Source organism: Brachycentrus maculatus, unplaced genomic scaffold (assembly GCF_059751285.1).
Source record: "Brachycentrus maculatus isolate JH-2025_06_01 unplaced genomic scaffold, ASM5975128v1 h1tg000090l, whole genome shotgun sequence".
NCBI lineage: Eukaryota > Metazoa > Arthropoda > Insecta > Trichoptera > Brachycentridae > Brachycentrus > Brachycentrus maculatus.
In genome coordinates, this window is record NW_028280844.1 from 2,471,651 (window position 1) to 2,494,432 (window position 22,782).

General features: G+C 30.8%; 1 protein-coding gene across 8 annotated transcripts in view; it reads right to left on the bottom strand.

The window, feature by feature from the left end:
• Nucleotides 1–22,782, bottom strand: part of Ten-m (teneurin transmembrane protein Ten-m) — a 514,493-nt gene that overhangs the window by 236,009 nt on the left and 255,702 nt on the right. For 2 of the 8 annotated variants that reach the window (XM_088258106.1, XM_088258105.1), the window contains exon 3: nt 12,682–12,733. The exons of the other annotated variants lie outside the window; for them this stretch is intronic. The gene's annotated coding sequence lies outside the window, so the exon portion shown is untranslated. The remainder of the gene's footprint in view (nt 1–12,681; nt 12,734–22,782) is intronic. 8 annotated transcript variants of the gene reach the window in all.

Below are 22,782 nucleotides of genomic sequence, written 5' to 3' on the forward strand. Positions count from 1 at the left end.
TTAATCCGGTGTTTGTTATTCGAAAGGGTTTTAAACAAATGTAAAAAAAACTTCAATTGATTTGAAGTGTATTATACTCTAACAGAGACAAGATTTATTTCAGTGATAACCTTGCCTCCGTCTTGTTCAGTGATAACCTTCATGACTCACTTTGTCCTGCATCAATCCAATGGTGTAGAGCATGTATTTTAATGCTGATACAGACTTCAAAACAAAAAGGATGAAGATTTAAAAAAAAGATACATAGTATTTAAAAAATATTTTTCTCTCTCGAATATTTTACCTATATATTTACCGCTTAAGTGTTTGGAAGAAGAAGTGCTTTATATTTGAAATAATAAGAATTTAATGTTTTCAAATTATTTGAATGATCCATTGAAAGCTCTTACAATATTACCAAATTTGATACAGAAGCTTTAGGTTTCTCGGTACATAACTCTTGCAACACAATTTTGTAAGACTTTATCAGCGATACATGTTTTTTTTTTTAATTCGACAAATTGTATTCCGATTCTAACGTGGATTTACATTTAAAACTTTTCAATATATTTATCTGTCACTATTACTACTACTACATCTACCATCACGCCATTTCACCGCAAGGGTATGTAGAGAGGATGGAACGCCACACTCTTGTGTGCGTCAGGACGACGTGTGTATATCAGGAGACACATAAATGAGAAGCTAGGAGTGTATGTCAATATACTCCTAGCGTATCATTCATGTATCTCCTGATATACACACGTCGATTTTTCTGACTTTTACCCAACTACGTTCAAGAATTTCTTGAATATTGTACTTAATTGATACTGTAATTTGAAGATACATTGCATAAATACGTTTTTTCCTAGACGTCATAAAGTCAGCGTTAAACGACGATCTCAAAAATGAAAGAGGTCTCGTACGGGGGACAATAGACACGATTACATCTTTGTGCTGTTCAGTCTCAGTCTATGAGGTCCGGGGGAAGAATGAGCGAGATCACGTAAGAATGGGTAGAAAATGGACACGGATCGTGACCGGGGTGCAGCGGAGGGCAGGGCTGCAGATCTCCCCTCTTTATCTCCTCTGTAAGTCCGCGCGACTTGAAACGCGGCACAAAGGTGAGCTTTTACGATGCATTTTAGTCAAAAGTTTCAAACTCGGGTAATAAGGGATGATCGTATGTAATTTTATGTCTGCCTGGGTTGGAGCTTAATGCAAAACTTTGAGTTTATAAGGCTGTACGTCTCGTGCGAATCAATACTGGCATGAAATGTATTTTGTGGTAAAGTATATTAGTAGCAGTGGCGTGTGCATGGAGTTTTTAATCAGGGTAAGCAGTAAGGTTGGGTAAGGATAAGATATAGTAGGCACTGGTCAAGTTTCTATATGGAACGCGAATAATCCAGGGTAGTCACTGTTTTTCTAATATCGTAAAAGTTTGTTTCTTCTTCAAACTCTTATCCACATCCGATGGTGCATAGGGCACTGCATCACATGAACACAGTGTCATCTTGATCGTTAACATATGAAGGAACGGTGATCAGTCCTCCGCTTCAGGAACCAGTTTAGGATAATATCGAATACATATTAGAGTGTGAAAATCACTTTTATTTATTTGACCCCCCTGGGAATCGAACCCGCGACCTCCAGTACGGTAGACGAGCACGCTGACCATAACGCTACAGAGGTGAATAAGGCAGACGGGTAAAAGTTTACAAATAAGATATATTTTTTTTTGTATTTCAAGAAGGGAAAGTAGATTAAATAAAAATATAAATTGAATTTAAAAAAATATGCCTCCACTCATTTACGAGAGATTTTAATCAAATGGTTATGTACAATTTCAAAATGCTGTTCTTTTTAAATGATCGAATAAGGAAATTTAAAATCATTGTATGACGTTCAAGTGAACGCAGTGAATTCATTGTTAAACGTTGCATGTTGGTAAAGTTATTATTATTTCCATTGTGATGGTGTGAATGCGTTTTGAGATGTTATCAAAGTCTTCTCTGAATGAAGGATGAGGTGACAGGAAGTGCATAATGGTATTCCATATCCTTAAGATTTATATTATGAATGCATGGAATACATGTGTTTAAACAGAATATATAAACAAATGCTTAAACGTACAATATGTTTTTTTTAATTATCTACGATAGAATTGTTTAAATATGAGAACATATTATTGTTCTACTTTCACTTGAGAAAAAAAATCTGATAGGATTAAAAAAATAACTTCTAAAATTGTCTATCCTAAAAAATTTTAGTCATCAGGGTACTAAATACACCAGAAGAAAATAACAGTCATTACTGTAATATTTGATTAATAATATTGATTATTCCAGATAAGACAAATTAGATCATAATAAAAATAATAAATTTGGATAATTTATATAGCGCCATTTTTGTAAAATACCACATTAAGGGCGCAAAGTACTACCTTAAAAAAATACGGTTTTATGCTATTTTTTACATATATTTTGTACATTATTTTTACAAAAAATATCTTTAGTTTAAAAAAGTTAATTTTTTAATGTAATTTATTGTCAATATCATCAAAACAGATGCTAAATATGTCCTACATTGTAAAATGCCGCTCCCGGTGCAAAATACTTCGAACAGGACTCTCAAACTCCACGGCAACAGAATAAAATATTGAGCGATAATAATATCAATTGCCTTGTTTTATTTATAATGTATAAATAATTTTAAATCTAAAAATATCATATGGTAACTGTCACCTTTCTAGAGGTTTGTCATAAATTTCAGTAAGTGACCATTCAAATAATAGGTTTGAAAAAAATCAACAAAACATTCCATGATGTTTAAGTATTAATAAACTCTTTGATTTTAAATTGAATTATTACTCAGTTGGTTAAACATCAAACTTTAGATAGCATAAAGGATAAGTTTCAAGTAAATATGCACGAGTAGACTCGTAGGTATTCCTAACGTAAGCACGAATATTAGGAGCTGTAGTAAAATGTAAAATTTTCATTACTTTACTTGCTACGTTATGTTGATACGCGTAAACATGTTTTATGAGATACAATATAAACAGTTTAAGATCCACAAAAAAACATAAGACTGAATCTTAATATTTTTCAATGAAAATAAAATAGTGAACAAGTATTTGGACACACTCAAAATGTTGTAAATAAATTGTCTGGTCAAATTATAAGCTTAAATAATAAAAATGAAAATGTTTTTTTCTGGCGTTTCTCATGTGTGTGATTATAATCCAGGATTTGGACCTCACATACTAATATAAGAGTTTCTGCTTAGTAAAAAGCTTCTTTACATCTCACCAATAGATGTCTCTAGTGAAGTTCTAGTGATTCAAGAACAAGGTTTCTAAATTGGTTCATATATACAGAACTTCCAAGAATTTGAGTAGTGTGGTTGTCAATAATGGGTAGAATTGGTGAATGTTACACGTGTGTAAAGTGATCACTTAAACCAGCCTATGACGGTTGTCAGCCCCGTAAATGCCCAGACTTCCATATTCTTCTTCATCTTTGATGAGATGTCAAAAAATAATATGAAAATAACTCCTGTAATTGGAGATAATCCAGATTTTGTGAATAAGTATTTGGACACACTCAAAATGTTGAAAATAAAATAATAATAATAAAACCCTTATCCGCACCCCAATGGTGCATAGGGCACTGCGTCATATAAACGCAGTGTTATGTTGATCGTTTACACATGAAGGAAAGGTGATCAGCCCTCCGCTTCAGGTAACAGTCCTGGGTAATATTGAATAAATATTACAGTGAAAAAATCACTTAAATTTATTTTACCCCCCTTGGGAATCGAACCCAGGACCTCCAGAACGGTAGCCGAGCGTGCTGACCATTACACTACGGAGGCGGACAAAAATGTAATTGGAGATAATCCAGATTTTGTGAACAAGTATTTGGACACACTCAAAATGTTGAAAATAAAATAGAATAAATAATTTTATATGAATATCGATAAAAAATGATGCATTAGATTTTTGATAAGACTAGCTTATTTAGTAATATTAAGATGTTTTCGTTTTTAAAATACAGTGCACAAAATAAAACGTTTCTAGGGTTTACTTAAGAAAGTTTGAATAACAACACTGTATGGCTAAATTGTTAATTTCATCAATCAATTAATTTCATATTGTTTTTTAACATCTCATCAAAGATGAAGAAGAATATGGAAGTCTGGGCATTTACGGGGCTGACGACCGTCATCGGCTGGTTTAAGTAATCACTTTACACACGTGTAACATTCACCAATTCTACCCATTATTGACAACCACACTACTCAAATTCTTGAATTGGTGAATGTTACACGTGTGTAAAGTGATCACTTAAACCAGCCTATGACGGTCGTCAGCCCCGTAAATGCCCAGACTTCCATATTCTTCTTCATCTTTGATGAGATGTTAAAAAATAATATGAAAATAACTCCTGTAATTGGAGATAATCCAGATTTTGTGAACAAGTATTTGGACACACTCAAAATGTTGTAATTAATTTCAATAAATTCATCTTTTCTCATTAAGAAAAAATATAGAATTATTTTGTGTTGAAAATTGTAGTAGTTAAATCTTGTGGCAAAGTAAATTTGATATTCAATTATAAAATTTAAAATATATTTGGTCCCATCTTGGGGTTAAATCATAATTTTGAATATTGTTTACATTGTTTTATTTAATTCGTTTTTTTAATAAAAAACAAACATTTTTTAACTATTCCATTTTTCTCGAAGATTTAAAAAGTTTCTCGAAACGTAAGTAGATATTTGGTACATATAAAGGCATGTTAATTTTCTAGCTAAGCTATATTTTCTAACCAAGCACTAAACAGACAAGTAACCGCAAGCCTTGTTATTTCTTTCTAAACATTTTTATTATTTTTCAGGATTTAACACATACTTTTAAAAGCAATTTACAAAGAATATCACAGTGGGTAAATCATTTAAAATGTTGAAATTATAATGCGAGAATCAATTCATGCTTAAGGGTCTTAAAACAGAATTTATGTTAGTGAAAATATTATGTAAAAAAAAATATCTGAAAATAATGTATAAATACATATTTTACATTTGACTTACATTAAATATTACAAATATATTAAGTAATTAATGGTATAATCATTTAGCTTTATCAAATTACAAAACAGGTAATACTTTTGACGCAGTTTAAACCGCTGTCCCACTTTTTTTTACATTACACGTTTAAAATATTGAAATCGATACACAAAGTTCATAAACTCATTAATTTTAATTTGATGAACATAAATTTTATTACAAAGGCGAATGAAACATAAGAGTATTTTCAGAATGATAAGATACGTATATCTTAGTAAAGTATACGGTATGTTAATATTTCAAATACGTATGAGAAATATACGATAGACGGTAGAAAAATAAGATAAATAAATTTTAGAAAAGACGCGAAATATACGAATTCGGAGAAAAAAAAACTAAAAATAACCACCATAAATGTTTCGATTTGAAAATACATTTGGAGACATTTTTTTTGAAAATATGGTAACATCGCGTATGTTAATCATAACAACTGAATATTTATTTAAAAAAAATATATAAAACAGACGCTAGATTTAACTAAAACTATCGACACGGGTTTAGTACCCATTAATATCAAGAGGGATTTTAGAAATATTCATTTTGTATTATTCTGGGTATTTGTGAAGTGTTTCTTTTGAACTTCTAAAATAGAAGATTAGAGGGTGATTCTTAAATAAAGGGAATATAAAAGTGTGGGTATTTCCATGGCTTACAGATATTGGTTAGCTTTATGATATTCATTATTCAGTCGATTGTTAAATATCTACATTGCTTCAATTCTTGGAAGATAATTATTGAACATTCATATTGAATGAATTTTTAAAGATATACATACATATGCACTGTTGTTGAATTTCTTTCGTTTGCATTGATTTGGAATAATGACGCTTTCAGTTGAGAAGCTTAGGAAGTATACAGCAAATAATAAAGTAATAATAAAATAAAACCATATGTGCTTCATCTCCAAAACAATTATTATTTAAAATTTGTATATTGTTTCAATTTTCATGTAATGGCGAAGATCGTATTAAAATGATATTTTCAGTTAAAATTATTAAATACAACACTTGTTTTTTTACTACTTGAGTTTATTTATGACTACTTGAGAGGGATTTCAATGTTTTAGAATTAGTACATGTTAAACCCTGATGATAACAAGGTTCTTGTCAAACCGGTAGGAGAAAAACTGTACCGATAAAAAGGTGGTTAAAAAAAGTTGTTTTATTTTATAAATATTAAAAGTAGACTGACATTACAAAATATAGCAATAGGAATATAATTAGTGTTTTATTCATCGTTCCCCGTTGTATTGGTTTCCGCTTAGCATAATATAGGAGGAATCTGTTTACAGGAGGAACGCCGCAACTTTGCTTAAGGCAAGAAGGATCGAATGTTTAGAAACATCAACTTAAAACGATGGAATATTTTGTATCGAAAAGGGGTCTTAGGTTTGAGATGCAAATTTCCGTCAACAAATAATAGTCCTACGAACGACTCAAAGGATAACTTTAATTTGAATATCAAACAGTAAATGAAGAAGACAACATTTTACATAATACGAGTACATCCTGTATATATTAAATGTATAAACATAACAAGTATTTGTATACATTTGGATAAAATTACAATGTAAAAATATACATCTATTTTTAACATTCTACGCAATACACCGTATCGATATAAAAGCATGTTTTTTGCAATTTTAATATTATTTTTATGTAATGATCAAAGGATTAGTTAGAAACACATGAGTGTTTATAAAAGAAACGATATCAGGCTTTATAAATATATTTTCTATGTAGATGATCAGATAATAAATAAAACTTGTTTTTGTATATCTCGATGAAATAATATGAGCAAAAACTATGAAATAAATCAGAGTTTTTTGTTTACTTTAGAAAGCGGGATAAAAAAAACTAAAGTTTGAACTACAAAACAAAATTTAAAGTATGAACCACAAAAAGAAAAACATAATTTTAAAGTTCTAGTGGTTGTAAGTTTATTGAAAAAATTAACTTTTAAGCCATACAATATTTATTGTTATTTTAAGTCTTATAATTTGTCCTGTGATTATGAGCTATTTCAAAAATATTTAAACTGATTTGTATTTAATTTTTATGAAAAAAGTTCGCAATACATTTTTTTGGATATTAATCGAAATCATGGTTTTGGTATAAAACAGCAGGTTATATTATGGATTTTGTTAAAAAGAAATAAGATTTCATTAATTGATTCGGCAGTCACTTTGTGGTAAAATCTATCCATTTTTAATTAATGTTTTACTAAGTAAATACCACTATTTCTTAAAATCTACTGTGCCACGTATTTTGATGCATTTCGCATCATTTTCAAACACCGTATGATGCGGAATGCATCGAAACACGTGTCACAGTAGATTTTAAGAAAAAGTGGTATGTACTAAGTAAAACATTAATTAACAAAAAGGAATAAGATATCTTAGTATGAGATTGTAAATGTTTAGAAGGGGATGAGATTGTTTTGTGACAGATAAAATAATATCACATTTGAATATGTGAAATTCAGGATCAACAACGAAATATTAATAATAGTTTATTGAGATACATCCTTGAAATTTCTTGTTCCAGTGCTTAAAGCTGAGATTTCTTACTGTGATTTTTTCTAGAAAATTCACTATTGAAAGGAGTTGATTAAATTTGTTTGGCAAACAGTTTTTGTTTGATAGTTGCCAATCAAACTTTATAGAAGTTTCTTATTGAAAAAGCACGCACGTGAGCTGAACAAGGTTTATTGTACATACATAAATAAGAATGTAAAAAACCCTTTAAATTTAAACAAGTTATATTTTTTGAAGCGTAGACTATTTTTTTAAAGTAAGTAGTTTTCAAAGTTGCATTCCGTAGTACCATGCCTAATATTACAAATACATCAGTCAAAATTTAACCAAATATCTTCTTCTTCTGTGGTCTCAATCTTGTGCATTGGTTTGCAGAAACAAATTGCTCAATAACCTTCTTCGCCATTCTGGTCTATTAATATATGTAGAAGGGGAAAAAATCCGTCTTAACGTGCTGTTACAAAAATAAGAAATTTTTGTTACAATAATTTACGATATATGCGTGGAATGGTCTTGCTCGGAACACGTGTTATCAGCCATTAAGCTATGACTTCAGAAGTAAAAGTAACATTTTAGATAAAAATAATTAAATTACAAATCTTTGGTGTATTGTCAACAGACTGGAATCTTGATTGAATCATTCCAAAGTAATATAAATAATCCAAATTCTTCTCCGCAGCTTATGGTGCATAGGGCACTGCATAATTTAAACGCAGAATCTTGATCGTTAACACATGAAGAAAAGGTGATCAACCCTCCACTTCAGGTACCAGGGCAATTTCGAATAAATATTAGAGTGAAAAAAACAGTTAAATTTTTTGACCTCACCTGGGAATTGAACCCGGGACCTCCAGTACGGTAGCCGAGCGCGCTGACCATTACACAACGGAGGCGGAGAAAATATTAATAAAAAAAAAATTGCAAACAAGAATATGAAAAAAAGTTAGGTTTAAATTTGGTGCAGTTAATTTCAACGAATTTGATTTACCAGGAGCGCAGGATCATTTGGAGTTTACACAATTTAGAGCCGAACATCCGATTCCCCTTGGACCGATCCGTTTTTCAGCGTTGCTCTTAACTGGCAGTAACAATTATTTTAAAATGTATGAACCCATTTAGAATTGGAAAGTACACGAAATCGAAATACATACGGGTTCATTAGTGCGACAGCGTGACGTGATATATTACGGCCGTATTGAAAAATGGCGAAATTGCTATTCATATAATGAGCAGGATAAATTCAGTTGGATGAACGCAAGTCACGATCCCCCAGTCGATATCAACATATTTTTAAATATGACACGAATTGTTGGGGAGTTTTTTTGTATCATAGGAAAACGGATGTTCATTTGATGTATATATTTTTATTTTGAATTAATGTTGTACTTAGTAAATACCACTTTTTCTTAAAAACTACTGTGACACGTATTTCGATGCATTCCGCATCATTTTCGAACACTGAAAATGATGCGGAATGCATCAAAACACATGTCAAAGTAGATTTTAAGAAATAGTGGTATTTACGAAGTAAAACATTAATTAAAAATGGAAAGAGATTATCACAAAGTGACCTCCGAATCAATTAATATATTTTTATTATTTTTTTATTTTATTTTTTTGTTTGTCACAAGATTTTTAGTAATCAACCACCGATCCTTACGCGTATTTAATGGTGCATAGATAAATACACAAAATTGCTGAAACGTTAATAAGATCGTTTTATTGTAGTCTAGGTACAGTTTTGTGCTTTAAGGTAAAATTTAATAAATATTGCGTTGAAAAAACATTTCCGCTTTATTTGACCCCCTGAGAATCATTCTAGGAAAGTTTTTTCCAGGAATACCTACAGATCCGTAAGGAAATATCGCTTTATTTCATTATTCAAAAGAAATCAAATATGACAGTCAACTACGTAATTGAGTGTGAATACGCCTTAAGGTATTTAAAAATAATATCTATAAAAGCTGCAACGTTTAATGTAGAACTAGAACTTTATTTTCTCGTATTTCATGGAAAGGAAAAAAGGAAATTTGACTTTAATTTTATAAAATTATCAAAACCCGGCGTTTTATTTAGTTATTTTGAGAAACAAAGAAGAAAATTTAATCGTATCTTGTTGTATTATAAATTTTATATGTTTTATTTAAAATCGTATTTTATTACTTTATTTACGGAACTATCAACAAAAACATTTTATGTAATATTTTTATGTGATTAAATTTTCTTCAGTCATTTCCACCATAAAAAATACGAAAAATAGCGATCTAACAAGCTTGTCAGATTACTGAACATCGTATTTTCATACATAATAAACACTGACGCTGTTTTGGTTCAGATTTAATGGAGAATATTTTATGATATTCAGAAAGCGTATCAACATTTTAAAATAAACTAGAGCAACATCGTACGACAGAGTCAATTTTCACTATCGACAGGTTTTCAAGAGTACTTTGATAATCAGTGGATAAAAACGTTATAAGAACGTTATTTAAACATTGTAAAATGTTTGAGAGAAAGCAAAATATTGTATTATTGAATTTAAAAAAAAAAAACAGTAAATCCCCAGACTCCATATTCTTCTTCATCTTTAATGAGATGTGAAAAAATAAAATGAATTGGAAGGATATTTAGAAGGGGATAGTGTATACAAACCAAACAAAAGAGCTTTTTTGTAAAGGGAGTATTTATGTTTGATTGTTACTCTCGTATTATAAACGAGAAATTTCATTAATAATAAAAAAATATATATAATTTTTTTAACATCTCAACAAAGATGAAGAAGAATGTGAAAGTCATGGCATTTCTGGGATTACGACCGTCACAGACTGGTTGAATTGATCACTTTACACACGTGTTACATAAACCAATTCAACCCATGATTGACAACTACACTACTCAAATACTTGAAACTTCTATATACATGGTTCAATTTCAATGATAACCCAGATTTGTGAACAAGTATTTGGACACACTCAAAATGTTGTAAATTTTTACATGGTTTAATTCTTAACACCTATTGAGATACTCATTTTGAAGTATTAAGTATCATTGTCAAACACCATATACGGTGGTTGATAATGACTTTGGATATATTGAAACACGTGTCTCAATAGATTTGAGGAAAAAGTAGTATTTACTTAGAAAAATTTTAATTAAAAATTTATAGAAATTACCACATAATGAGTGCCAAATCAATTAAAGAAAAAAAAAATTCTTGTTGTTTTCAATATTTTTGATCACTAGTTTGACGTTACTTATAAATTATAAGGCGAGATGCTTAAATGTTCAAAATCGTTTTTCAGACAATAACGTGAATTAAATTAAACGAAATAACTTTAATGCTTTTATTACGATTTATGATTCGCCTCTGGGCGAGGCAATGTTCTTCATTTAAAAGTAATTTCAATAAAACCTTCGTGACCTTTCCTGTAAAGTTAGGTTATGAAATATTACGCCACAGCCGTACAATTGAGGATGATTAAACTTTATTCGAAATATGCTTCCAGAGCGTATTATTTCTCTTGGACTTTGCGGTGGCATTCTGAATCAAGACATTAATTAGTTTTAAGAGAAAACTTCTGTCGCGACAAAAAATATTGCTTAAATAAGAAATAAACATAGGAATTTTAAAATTTACCCTTTCTTTTAAGGCAGTAACGATGTTTTTTAACCGTTTCATTAAAAAATAAAACAAAATAAATAAAAAATAAGGAATTTAAAAAAAAAGTTTAGTTTCAGTTTATTTGAAAAAATATTATTGTTTTAAAAAAAATATTTCCGTTAGTATTACTACCTTCGTTATTTTATTTTTCAAATGTCTAAAAAGTGTGATTGATGGCTATGCGACCCTAACGGATCCAAGCTAGATGCTAGATGCGACAAATTTGACCGAACCTGACGCTATACTCAAAGGAAAGTAAACCTTCGACATAATTCTAATTAATGTTTTGTTCAAGAATGAACATTGTTTCATAATATATTACAAGGAAGCCCCCTTGATGTAGTATTTATGAAAATGAGACTGTATAAATTATACTAAAGATTTTGTAATTATTGTGATGCAAAGATATTTAAGATAAATTGGGTTAAAATGAAGGGTAAGCTTGAAGGAAAAAAAGTTATATTTTTCATTTTAATGTCTACCAACAATCCCTTTTCTTAGTAACCATTTTTTGCAAGGTTTTATAAGAATTCATTTTGTATGATGAATAATTTAAAGTGCGGTGTTATTATTATCATTATTCAGCCAGCCCCAAAAGTGATTAAACTACAAACTAGTAAAGAAACCCGCCGACGCGAAATTAAATAGGAACAATCTCTTTAATTAATCTCGACACAATACCTATCCATTCCATCCCGAAGCATCGTTTCACCTACGCACTTCTAGAGTTATAATAGTGCTGTGTATTGTGGTACAGACACACGTAACGATACTGCGAGGTATCTTTCTAGGGATCAAATCCCTTTGGTTTAATTGCGAAAAGGCACCTCTGCCCCTCGTGGTCTATTGTTATAGATTTGAGATTCATTAAGAAAGCGGTCGCCACTTCGTTAGAAACTGGATAAAATCTTACGATAAAAGAAAATGTAATTTAGCTTCTGGCGTCTAGCACCACGGACCATAGTCCTTATCATCTCAGACGATGAAGGGATAATCCAGATTAGTTTTACCGCGATTGTATTGTTAGGGGGTAAACAGTTTCAGCGGTTTTCACACCAGCCGGGCGCGACCTGATGATTGCAATTTAGTCCTTATTTATAGCTGAGTAAACGATGAACTTTCCGAAAGTTTCCACTTCATAATGGTTTACTGTAATTTACTACTTTAAAATTGTTTCCAAAGACAAATGAACGTCTACTATGTATCTACAACATATTTCGTGGAGTGTAAACTTGTAAGTTTCAACATATTTTAGCATACATATTTATTAACAGAACCACGCTTATTAAAACAGGTACTACTAAAATACACCACATAAAAAGTGTCCTTATCCAACACAAAAAGTATGATTTTACTAAAAATCAAATCTTACCTTCTTAAAAATGTATATAACCAATGATGTTGCTGATGCGATTTCTTCTTACCTGAAACAATAAAAATCAAAGAATTAAGGTATTATCCAATGCATTTTTTTTATTAACCATGTACGGATATCAAAAGATAAAAACGTTTTAAAGATTTAAAAGTAAAAACAAAATAGAAGAAATATTAAAGGAAAATAAAAGACTGCGATTTGTTTCTCAGGCATGTCCGTTTAATCGGTAAACAAAACAATAGTAATTCAGTTATCATATTTGGTATTGTAACGATCTAACGCGGCGTTAAAAGCTCAGTTGGCTCGTGCGTTATGGACGAGATAAAGCTCCCCATACAGCGATAATGGAGGCTTTTATACAAAATATGCGGTAAGCATTTTAATAAAACATACTTTAAGCAAACTTGTGTTTGACTTTTGGATTATGCTGTGTGTTTTGTGTACGCCTAACGATCAACGCAAAGTTGTTGCTTGCCTAGAAATTAAGACGCGCTTCTTAATGTAACGCTAAACAATGCTGTATTTAAAATAATGGGATTTTGATGTAAAATTAACGCAATTAGCTATGAAAATACATTTATTTAACAACATCTAGTGTTAAAAAACAGGCAATTTGGAATAAAGTTTTTTTTGCGTTTATGATTTGATTCAATATTTAAATAAGGGAATAATCATTTCGGTTTTTTATTACTTATGTATGAAGTTTTGATTCTCTGAAATCTTTTAATTATTCAAGACATTTGAAATAAACGTAAACTGAATAAGATTTAAATACTGAAATTAAGATGAAAAATAAAAGGCAATGGTTAAAATTGTCACACATCAATTAACGAGTTTAGAAGATTTTTTTTTCAACGAAAAAAAAATTAAGTAACACTGAAGAAGTTTGTTAAAATATGCCAGGATTTTATAAGTTGAAAGGAGTGAGCGGGCGACTAAAGTGGTTGGTAAAAAAATTAACTCAACCAATGTTGTCGAATTTCATTGAAGTTCACTATTTGATTTCTCATAATAATTTGATGATATTTAGTGTAGTTTTATGTGTAAAAATAGTGCTATGATAGAAACGTGTAGAATTGTTTGCATGCTGGTACGTCTCGAAACCAGTAGACTGAAATTTGGGTGAGTGGTTATATTCCAATATTACTAACGGTTTTGTAAAAAAAAATCAAATTGACTAACCACAAAATAATGCAATAAATATTAAAAACATGGATAATATATAAAAATTTATTTCCAATGAAATGTTGAAAAAAACTATTTCACGAAATTCGACAAACGATTTTCGACTTGAGGATTGGGAGCATAAAAAATATTATGTCTGAATTTAATATAAATATTCGTGGCGTACACATGAGAGTATACAATTTATGGATGTTCGGGTTTCAATTTAACGTTCAATTTTAGGCTGGAAGGAAAACCATAAAAATGCTCCTAATATTATATATGGATGTGTCATAACATTTCAATGGATTTCAATCACAAATGGAGACAGTTCTGTCGGCGTTATATGGTTATCATTCAATATAATTCTCCCAAAAATAACTAGAGATTTCTTGTATTGGAAATAACAATCCTGCAAAATAAGCAAATAATGATAAATCGAATTGCTTAAGTTGGTTCAATTTGTAATAATTCTTACAAAAAGATACCGATTTACTGAAATGGGTTTCATTTTTATTACATTTATGTATTCAAGTTCTTATCTGCTTTAAAAATGAAATGAAATGAAAAATAAAAATTTGATTTTATTTCAAAAAGCTTCTCATAAGAAACACTTTTTTTTAATACGCTATGTTAGGCAAATATTTATTTTTATTTGTCAGATACTAGATTGTTCACCATATGGATAATAAATCAATATTACAAGTTACCTATATCAATATTTCATGTTATAATATTGATATACTCGTATCATCCGTAGGGTGAATCTCTCTTTCCTATAAAAATATATGTGAAATAATTGAGAACTAATCTCACCTTGGTTTAAATAGAGTGAGCATTACATTTTATGCATTATTTCACAAATTTTTAACGCCATAATCAGCCATACCTTCAAATCTATTGAGTTACTACCCATGTGTGAAAAAGGGGTTCCAAGATCATAACGTACAAACAAGTTAAAAAAAATGAAAGCATTATAGATGTTTAATAATGAGCAGAATTGTGAACGCTACGCAAGTGTATTAAGTGATCATTTTACTGAGTATCCTAAAGTTGTATGCTCTGGGATGTTCAGACTTCGATCTACTTTAATATAAAAAACGATCAATGTTTCATCTCAAGTTGAGTCACACATACAATATGTAAGTGTTTGATGTTTTTATGACGGCATCATTACTTTACTTTAAATTTGATTTAAAAACGTTAAAAAACGTATATTGGGTACAAATATCCGGTCGTGCTTTTGAATTCCCAAATTCTGAGTGTAGGCTTTTTTTCCTTAAAAAGCGTTCAGACCAAAACCTTTGCTGTTCAGCGTTCATACCAAAAACTTTAACATATTCATTTAAGATTGTCAATACGTAAACATGAGCCAACATCAGCTCACAATGGGTTAACGAGAAGGGATGTTTGTTGTAGGGGAGTTTTAGGTTTTAGGGGATGATCAGGGGTAGTGGACAGGTGTGGGTCTCGGGGGAGGCTTAATCAGCAATCCAATCTCGAGTTAAATGAGAGCCTTCCCGTAAGGCCTCCGGTTCACATCCCCTTACCCGCCGATACGTGATTTCAAGCCTTTGTACATTTCCACTATTGACCTACGGCTTATTGTGTAACTTTACATACTTTTCAGGTTTCATTAAAATACGATAGAGATACATATTACTCCATTGAAATATTACTATGAAATAAAAATTATTTTGTCATATTACATATTGTTTGTTTCATTTTCGTATGTAAAATATATCAATAATTCAAATGTAATGATGTATTTAGGAATAGTTAAATCTTTTGGTTTTTACCTTAGAAATATAAAAAAGATTCCTCGATTCGACTATACGCGGGATGCCAATTATAAAAACAAGAAGTTGCGTATCTGAGAGAATTGATACGAAGAGAATTGAAAAAAATTTTATGTTATATAATTTTATAAGTAATACTTTTCATCTATTATTATTTGTATTTTTTCTTCTTCGATTTATAATCTAATCAAATCCAGTAAAAACTTAATACAAACAATTTACAATTCATTATTTTCATTCATGTGAAGTTAAAGTAAGTAAATATTAATTTATTATTATTTATTCTATCAGACATTGGATAATTCACCTTCCGAATGATGTATTTTATTTTAAGTATCTCAACTAGAGATGAACGTCTATCGTTTAAAAAACAAATTTTTACACGAAAAATGATGAAAATCTGCGCATCCTAGGGCTAACGACCTGGTATTTGGCTGACTTAAGTGATCGCTTCATATACTTGTGTTACGTTCGTCATTTTGCCCATTATTGAATATCTATACAGCATTAATTTTTTTAACTTGTGTACATGCAATCCTTTCATGTGCTAGTTTCTTGCTCATAAATTAGGAAGAATAGCTGATTGTGGCACCATCAGTTGTTAAATTTGCGAAGTGTATATAAAGCTTCCTTCATTTGAACATAGGTGAGATGTCAGACTTCTATATTCCTTCATATAACAAAAAAATTATATTCCATCCCAAATTTAGATACCCATATTTTAATATTAATATCGATTACAATTAAAAAAATTATACTCGTACTTCAAGAATTAGATCTAGTTTAGAGAATAACTCTGTTTCAGGCTTTTTCATTTTCTGAGGTACGTATTATATCGACTCCTGTCGGTCCAGTGGTTTCATCTCAAGCGAACATTATGTGGAGAGGGTTCTCTCCCATCGCGACCGATTGAAACTTCATTCTGAGGGTTGAAGGATGATGAAGTTATATTTTTAATACGGAACGCCATAACTGAGGAAGGGCGATTGAAATAATATGCTGGTAGCGACAAAAATCGAGAGGCAGGGATACTTAACACAAGTAATTGAACACGTCATAGAAAAATATTTATTCAACAATAGATTTGAATACCATTAAAAATTCTGTTAAGGGATGTATCATATTTGGTAATATATTCATCTACTGAGTACAAAGCGTATTTTCCTTTGGAACAACTACTAATATAAGGTTTTCAGATATCTTGGAAGAAAATTTCTAATACCTTTTTTGAATTCATAGCCTTCAACCCGTCCTGATGATATGAGAATCTCATAAAATTTAACATTAATGTGAAAGATATCAATATATTTTTTTTTGGTAATATAAACATAAAAATTAAGTTATTTTTTATATTAAGCTTAAAGTTACGATACTTAAATATATTTTTTACGTAAAAAAATATTATGAAAATACTGCATCAATAGTATATAGAGTCTTATGTACCTAGTGTTGTGGATAAGGGTAAGAATAAAAAGTTATTCAGACTCGCTTCAAATATTTATGTGGAAAAATGAGTATTATTTTGAAAGACAGTGAAAACAAATTAAATGATTTCGGGATAAATTCAACGAAAAATAATCTAGAAAAACGGTATTTAGAAATTAAATTGGTTACGTTTCAAAACCAGCGTTCACAATTTAAAGATTATTTTTCGAAAATAAGAGTTCAAATATTCAATTAAAATTGAATTCAATAAGAGAAAAATGAAATTAGAATTCTAAAAATAGGGAAAAAGTCTCTTAAGGACCTCATAATTCCCTTGTCCAATTCAAATTCTGATCATTGACCTTATTGTGCTCGCTCCCTTTCCAATTGGCGTCCATGCTCCAAGGAATGGGAATTGAAAATCCCTGTTTAGAGTACCCGATCTCCCCTTTGGTCCGTTTTCCCCCAACTTCCACAATCACCCCGACCTCCCCTATCCGACGCAGGATAAATCATAGAAGGGTTCGAGTGTAGGCTTTTCACCAGGTTAAAATTTCGGTAAAGAATTTTCTCATATTTATTAATTATTATCATGGATAAACATTCTAAATAATAACGATATTAAAAAAAAAAATTACAAAAATAGATACTTAAGACATCAAAAAAACACCTGTTAATTGCATGCCTATTACATTTTTATAAGAAGTGATTTCTTTATAAAATATTAACCTGTACATTTTTTATTTATTGTTAGTTATAAGATACATATTGGGGAAATTACGTAACAGGTAGACGATTTCGTAAGTTGGAAATATGTTTTTTAGAGATAGAAAGATCGATAAATACATATATAGAAAGGAGTATGAATACTGGAAACTTAAGTAGTGATCTGAATTTAGTTGTAGCCAATAAAATCTATGAGCGGAAGCTAAATATTTACTCTAATGAGTGAAAGAGAAGCATGGAGCTGGTAAAAAAAGGATGAAAGGAGACCGAATGCAGTCGAAATGTGATCACTAAGAACATGTGTGGCGAAACGATGTATGGATTTTCGAATGGTGAAATATGGAATGAATGCAAGGCAATATGGAATGATGCAAGGTGGGATTGATGGGTGAGAAAAGGGTGAAACAAATTTACGAGACGAATGTAGTTGGAAATAGAAGCAGAAGACTGGGGAAAACTTGGGATGATCAAATATTTTAAATAATTGAATGTGGTTACAATCAAGTCGGAACAATCAATGTATGTTGAAGAGATACATGATTATGGAGGAATCGAAGAATTTTGCAAAGACAGAGTGGTGTAGCGTACTGTTTTTCATGCCTAAACTTACCGGGAATTGTACGGTGGTCGGTAATATTTTTAAGGTATATCTTTGTTAACTATTTCCTTCTACAATTTCAGTACCAAGTTTAATATTAAATTAAAGGTTGAACTTTAAGAATTTACATAATTCTTTTCAATAAGCGTTCTCACTTAGGGTGTTTCGTCACAGTAAGCAGTTGGCAAATAAGAAGGGATGAAACTACACCGCGTTCCAAATTAACATTTAGAGAAATCGTAAATTACAATGCGGACCGCATAATGAAATAAAAAATGCATTTACCAAGCAAAACTAAAATCAAAAATAGATACTCGTAGATATTCCCACGAAGTGACTGCCAAATCAATTAATGTAATAATTGATTTGGTAAAACATAAAAACACTTAAAAGTAACAGTGAATACCAATGAAAGAAAAACTATTTGAAAAAAATGGTAATCTTTTAACAACATCCCAATATCATCAAGAATGATTTTTAAAAGGGAACATATTATTTGATTGAAAAACAAATGTTTAAAAAAGAAAGGTAGTATCAATTAATGTAATAATTGATTTGGTAAGACAAACAAATATTTTAACAGTGAATACCAATGAAAGAAAAACAAATTGAAAAATAGTAATCTCTTAACAACATCCCAATATCATCAAAAATAATTTTTAAAAAGGAACATATTTTTTGTTTGAAAAACAAAAGTTTATAAAAGAAAGGTAGCCGTTAAATAAATAATATTATTGTCAATCGCTCACATTTCAGAGAAGTGAAAAACATTTTCGCTTTATGATTCCTGAGAGGAATGAAATATTATTTGTACTGCTTTCAAACGTAATCACAAGAAAGCTCTCAAATAGGAGAACACTGAAGGGGGTATTAAAAAAGGGAATTTCAAAGTCACCTGGATTCCGTCAACCAAACGTCAAACGGGAAATAATCACATTTGAACTCAAAGTGATTCTTAAATCTAAAAGCTGACAGGTCGGAGTGGGAATAGGGAACAATGTGAGAAGAAAAAAGTGAACAGGTGGAGAGCGTCGCTATGAGCAAATTGTCAATAAGTACTTTTTTTCAGAAATTTTGAGACACGTAGGAAATATTGGAAATATTTTTATTATTTGTTTCACAAATCAATTTCTCACAATGTACATAATATACAATATTTAAATTATTTTCAACAAGATTTTTTTTCATAGTAACGATTTCAGCTTTAAAAAAAATTAAACACGATTTAAGAAAATTTATGACAGTTATTGACTATATAATGACCGAATATATGCAAAAAATAATTCAGTTGAATCTCAATCAATAGAAATATAAATGTTCCTTTGTTGAAAACCTTCAATTTCCTGTAGTTTTTCATCGATTAGTTTGAAAATTTAACACAATATTGTTAAAAAAAAAAAATTGTTTTTACCGAAAAATATCAATAAAAATGTATATATTCGTTTGTTCAAATACTTAAATCTCCTGTGGTTATTCATCGCTTGATTTTAAATTTTGGCAAGATAATTTTTTTTTACTTGTTTTTTTTTTACCGCAATGGGAGCGCCATCTGTTGAAAAAAAATACACGAAATACTAATTATGGCTCATAGTGGAGAGTGTGCTACTTGACAGCTGCACTAAACTTAGCATTTTCAATCATTTTGAATTCATAATTATTTTATACATGGATTTTAAATAGTTTCAACGCTTTAAAGGGATCGTGAAATTAAGTTTTAAGAAATGTATGATTTCTATTTTATTTAACGAGACTGAAACACAACAACGCGTAGCTGGGTATAACAGTTCTTCAATAATAAAAAAAAATATATGAAATCCATGGAATAAAATATGACGGAAAAGTGAAGGTTCTAAGTTTAATTCGTTTTATATAAAAATAATATTGATATTTTGATGTCGATATATATTCACTAACTTGGCACGATCAGGTATGCCAAATACTTGAAAGCGGTCAGGTTAGGAGTCGAAATAATCGGTGGGTATGTATCAGGAGATGCATGAACGTGGAAGAGGCGAATGAAGTTTTCAAAGGCTGAGTGGTGCGGCGTTCTATTCTCTCTGCCTACCCCTGCGGGGAAGCGGCATGATGGTTAGTAAGTTAGTTAGATATATTCAAAATTTATTGTTAATGTACAAAACGACCCACTTCCCATTTGAAAATACGATCGAAGAAAGGGCAACCGCATAAATCTTATTCGGAAATTTCAATATAACAGTTGTATCGCCACGGGGAGAGCAGTTGGGCAGAATTGCATTAGCTATGCATGGCTGAGAGGAGGAATACGTCGTGTTGACAAATTTGTTTACAATCTGTAACTGAGCCAACCACCTACTCGAGGGGGGGCATTCAATTAATTCCCGGAGAGGAACAAAAGCGCATTCGGCCTCCCCGAAACAGTTTTTACGACTTAGATTAATTTTAGATAAGGTCGAGAGGGTCTGGCGCTCAAATATGTCGCGTAGAGGGATGATGTAGTAAAAAATGGGGTTTAGAGCGATAACGCGCAATGTGCCCCGGATAAACACAAAGGGGCCGCCACTGGAGCCGGCTTGGGTGGCGCAAGGACAGCGAATCACGATCGCGAAAATCATGATACTTATATCAAAAACAAAATAACATACATTTGTCTACTTAGTTAATTAAGAGTGTCAAATCTTCGACACCCTTATCCGCACCCGATGGTGCATAGGGCACTGCATCATATAAACGCAGTGTTATATATTTTTTTATTTATTCGGGAATTGTACAGCCTTACATTTAGTAAAAGTATATAATAAAAAATTGTAACATTAATAAAAAAAGCCAATTACTCAATCCCACATTCAATCTTGATCGTTAACACATGAAGGAAAGGTGATCAGCCCTCCGCTTCAGGTACCAGTCCAGGGTAATATTTCGAACCCCCCCTGGGAATCGAACCCGGGACCCCAGTGCGGTAGCCGAGCGTGCTGAACATTACACTACGGAGGTGGAGTGTAATTGACTAAGAGTGTACTCTCAAATATACAATGCGACAGGCTGCGCGAGAAGCTACATGTGTTGTTTGTGCATTTTTTTTTTAGAATATAACATATATTGATTTTTTTTAAAGAGTATGTATTAATTTTTACTAAACATCTTACGTTTCAATTATTTTTTTTTCATTTCAAAACCATATAAGCATATATTTATAAAAATATTGCCAAAAAAACGTTATTTTGTTAATAATGGCAAGACGATAAGTCTTTTTTCATTAAAAATGTTTTTTTGTCAAATTACGTTAGAGTAAATATATGATAATATTAAATACTTACCATAAAGTTAACAGTTATTGTACTCAAAAGTTTTATAAGAAGTATTTATTTTGTGAATGGATATTTAAAAATACGATATCACGACTTTTTTATAAAATATTATATTTAGTGATACGATAATTGAGTTCGTAACGCCACTGCACTCACTTAACCGGATTTTCATTCGAATTTGAAGGAATGCCACGCGCCGAGAAGTGTCTTTGGCCGTATCACTCACCACATTTAACGAAATATTTCGGATGTTTCCGCCGCACTTCGTAAAATGAGACAAATGCAGAAATATATATAATATAATTCCAAAGGATTTCCTTCCTTTCTTTCACTCTATATAAAACGCCAAATAGGGAATAAAAGAACAAAAATATATGGAATGCTTTGGCGTGTGCCGTCTCACATACGTTTTTGACAAATACTTTCTCATATTCAAGATTCCTTAAAACAATTTAGGTCAGGTGGAAGATATATACAGAGCGAGGTTATTGCGAAATAAATCTCTTAAACGACGCAGAAAAACGAAATTTTAAATATCATATGTAATACCAGGCTATAAATTTAAAAAAAAAATACTAGCTACCTACTTTTGCAATTAAACGGTCCCTTGGATAGCTTTTAATAAACATCTTTTTTGTGTAAAATACACATTCGAAAAAGCTACAGGACGCTTTGTAAAACGTATTGTATGATTCATACCTTTACTTATACTACTACTACTACCATCACACCGTTTCCGCAGGGGTAGGCAGAAAAGATGCAACGCCACACTCTTCTGTCCTGACATGCACTCCTCGCCTCCTTTTCATCCATAGATCTAGTCAAACATTCCTTCCGATTGCTCAGACTTTTGACACTACCAGATTTTAGGTTCTGATTGATCTAATCGTGCTAAGTCTTTTCGGGCCGTCCTCGTTCTGTCTTCTCGCTCACATTTACTTATATGTATATATATATATATATATATATATATATATATATATATATATATATATATATATATATATACATTCCATATACTTAATCCAATCAGCATTGGGTAGACCTAGATGTACACGGGTAAACTGCGAATTCGATTAAATTTTGGTGTGTGTAATTGGTT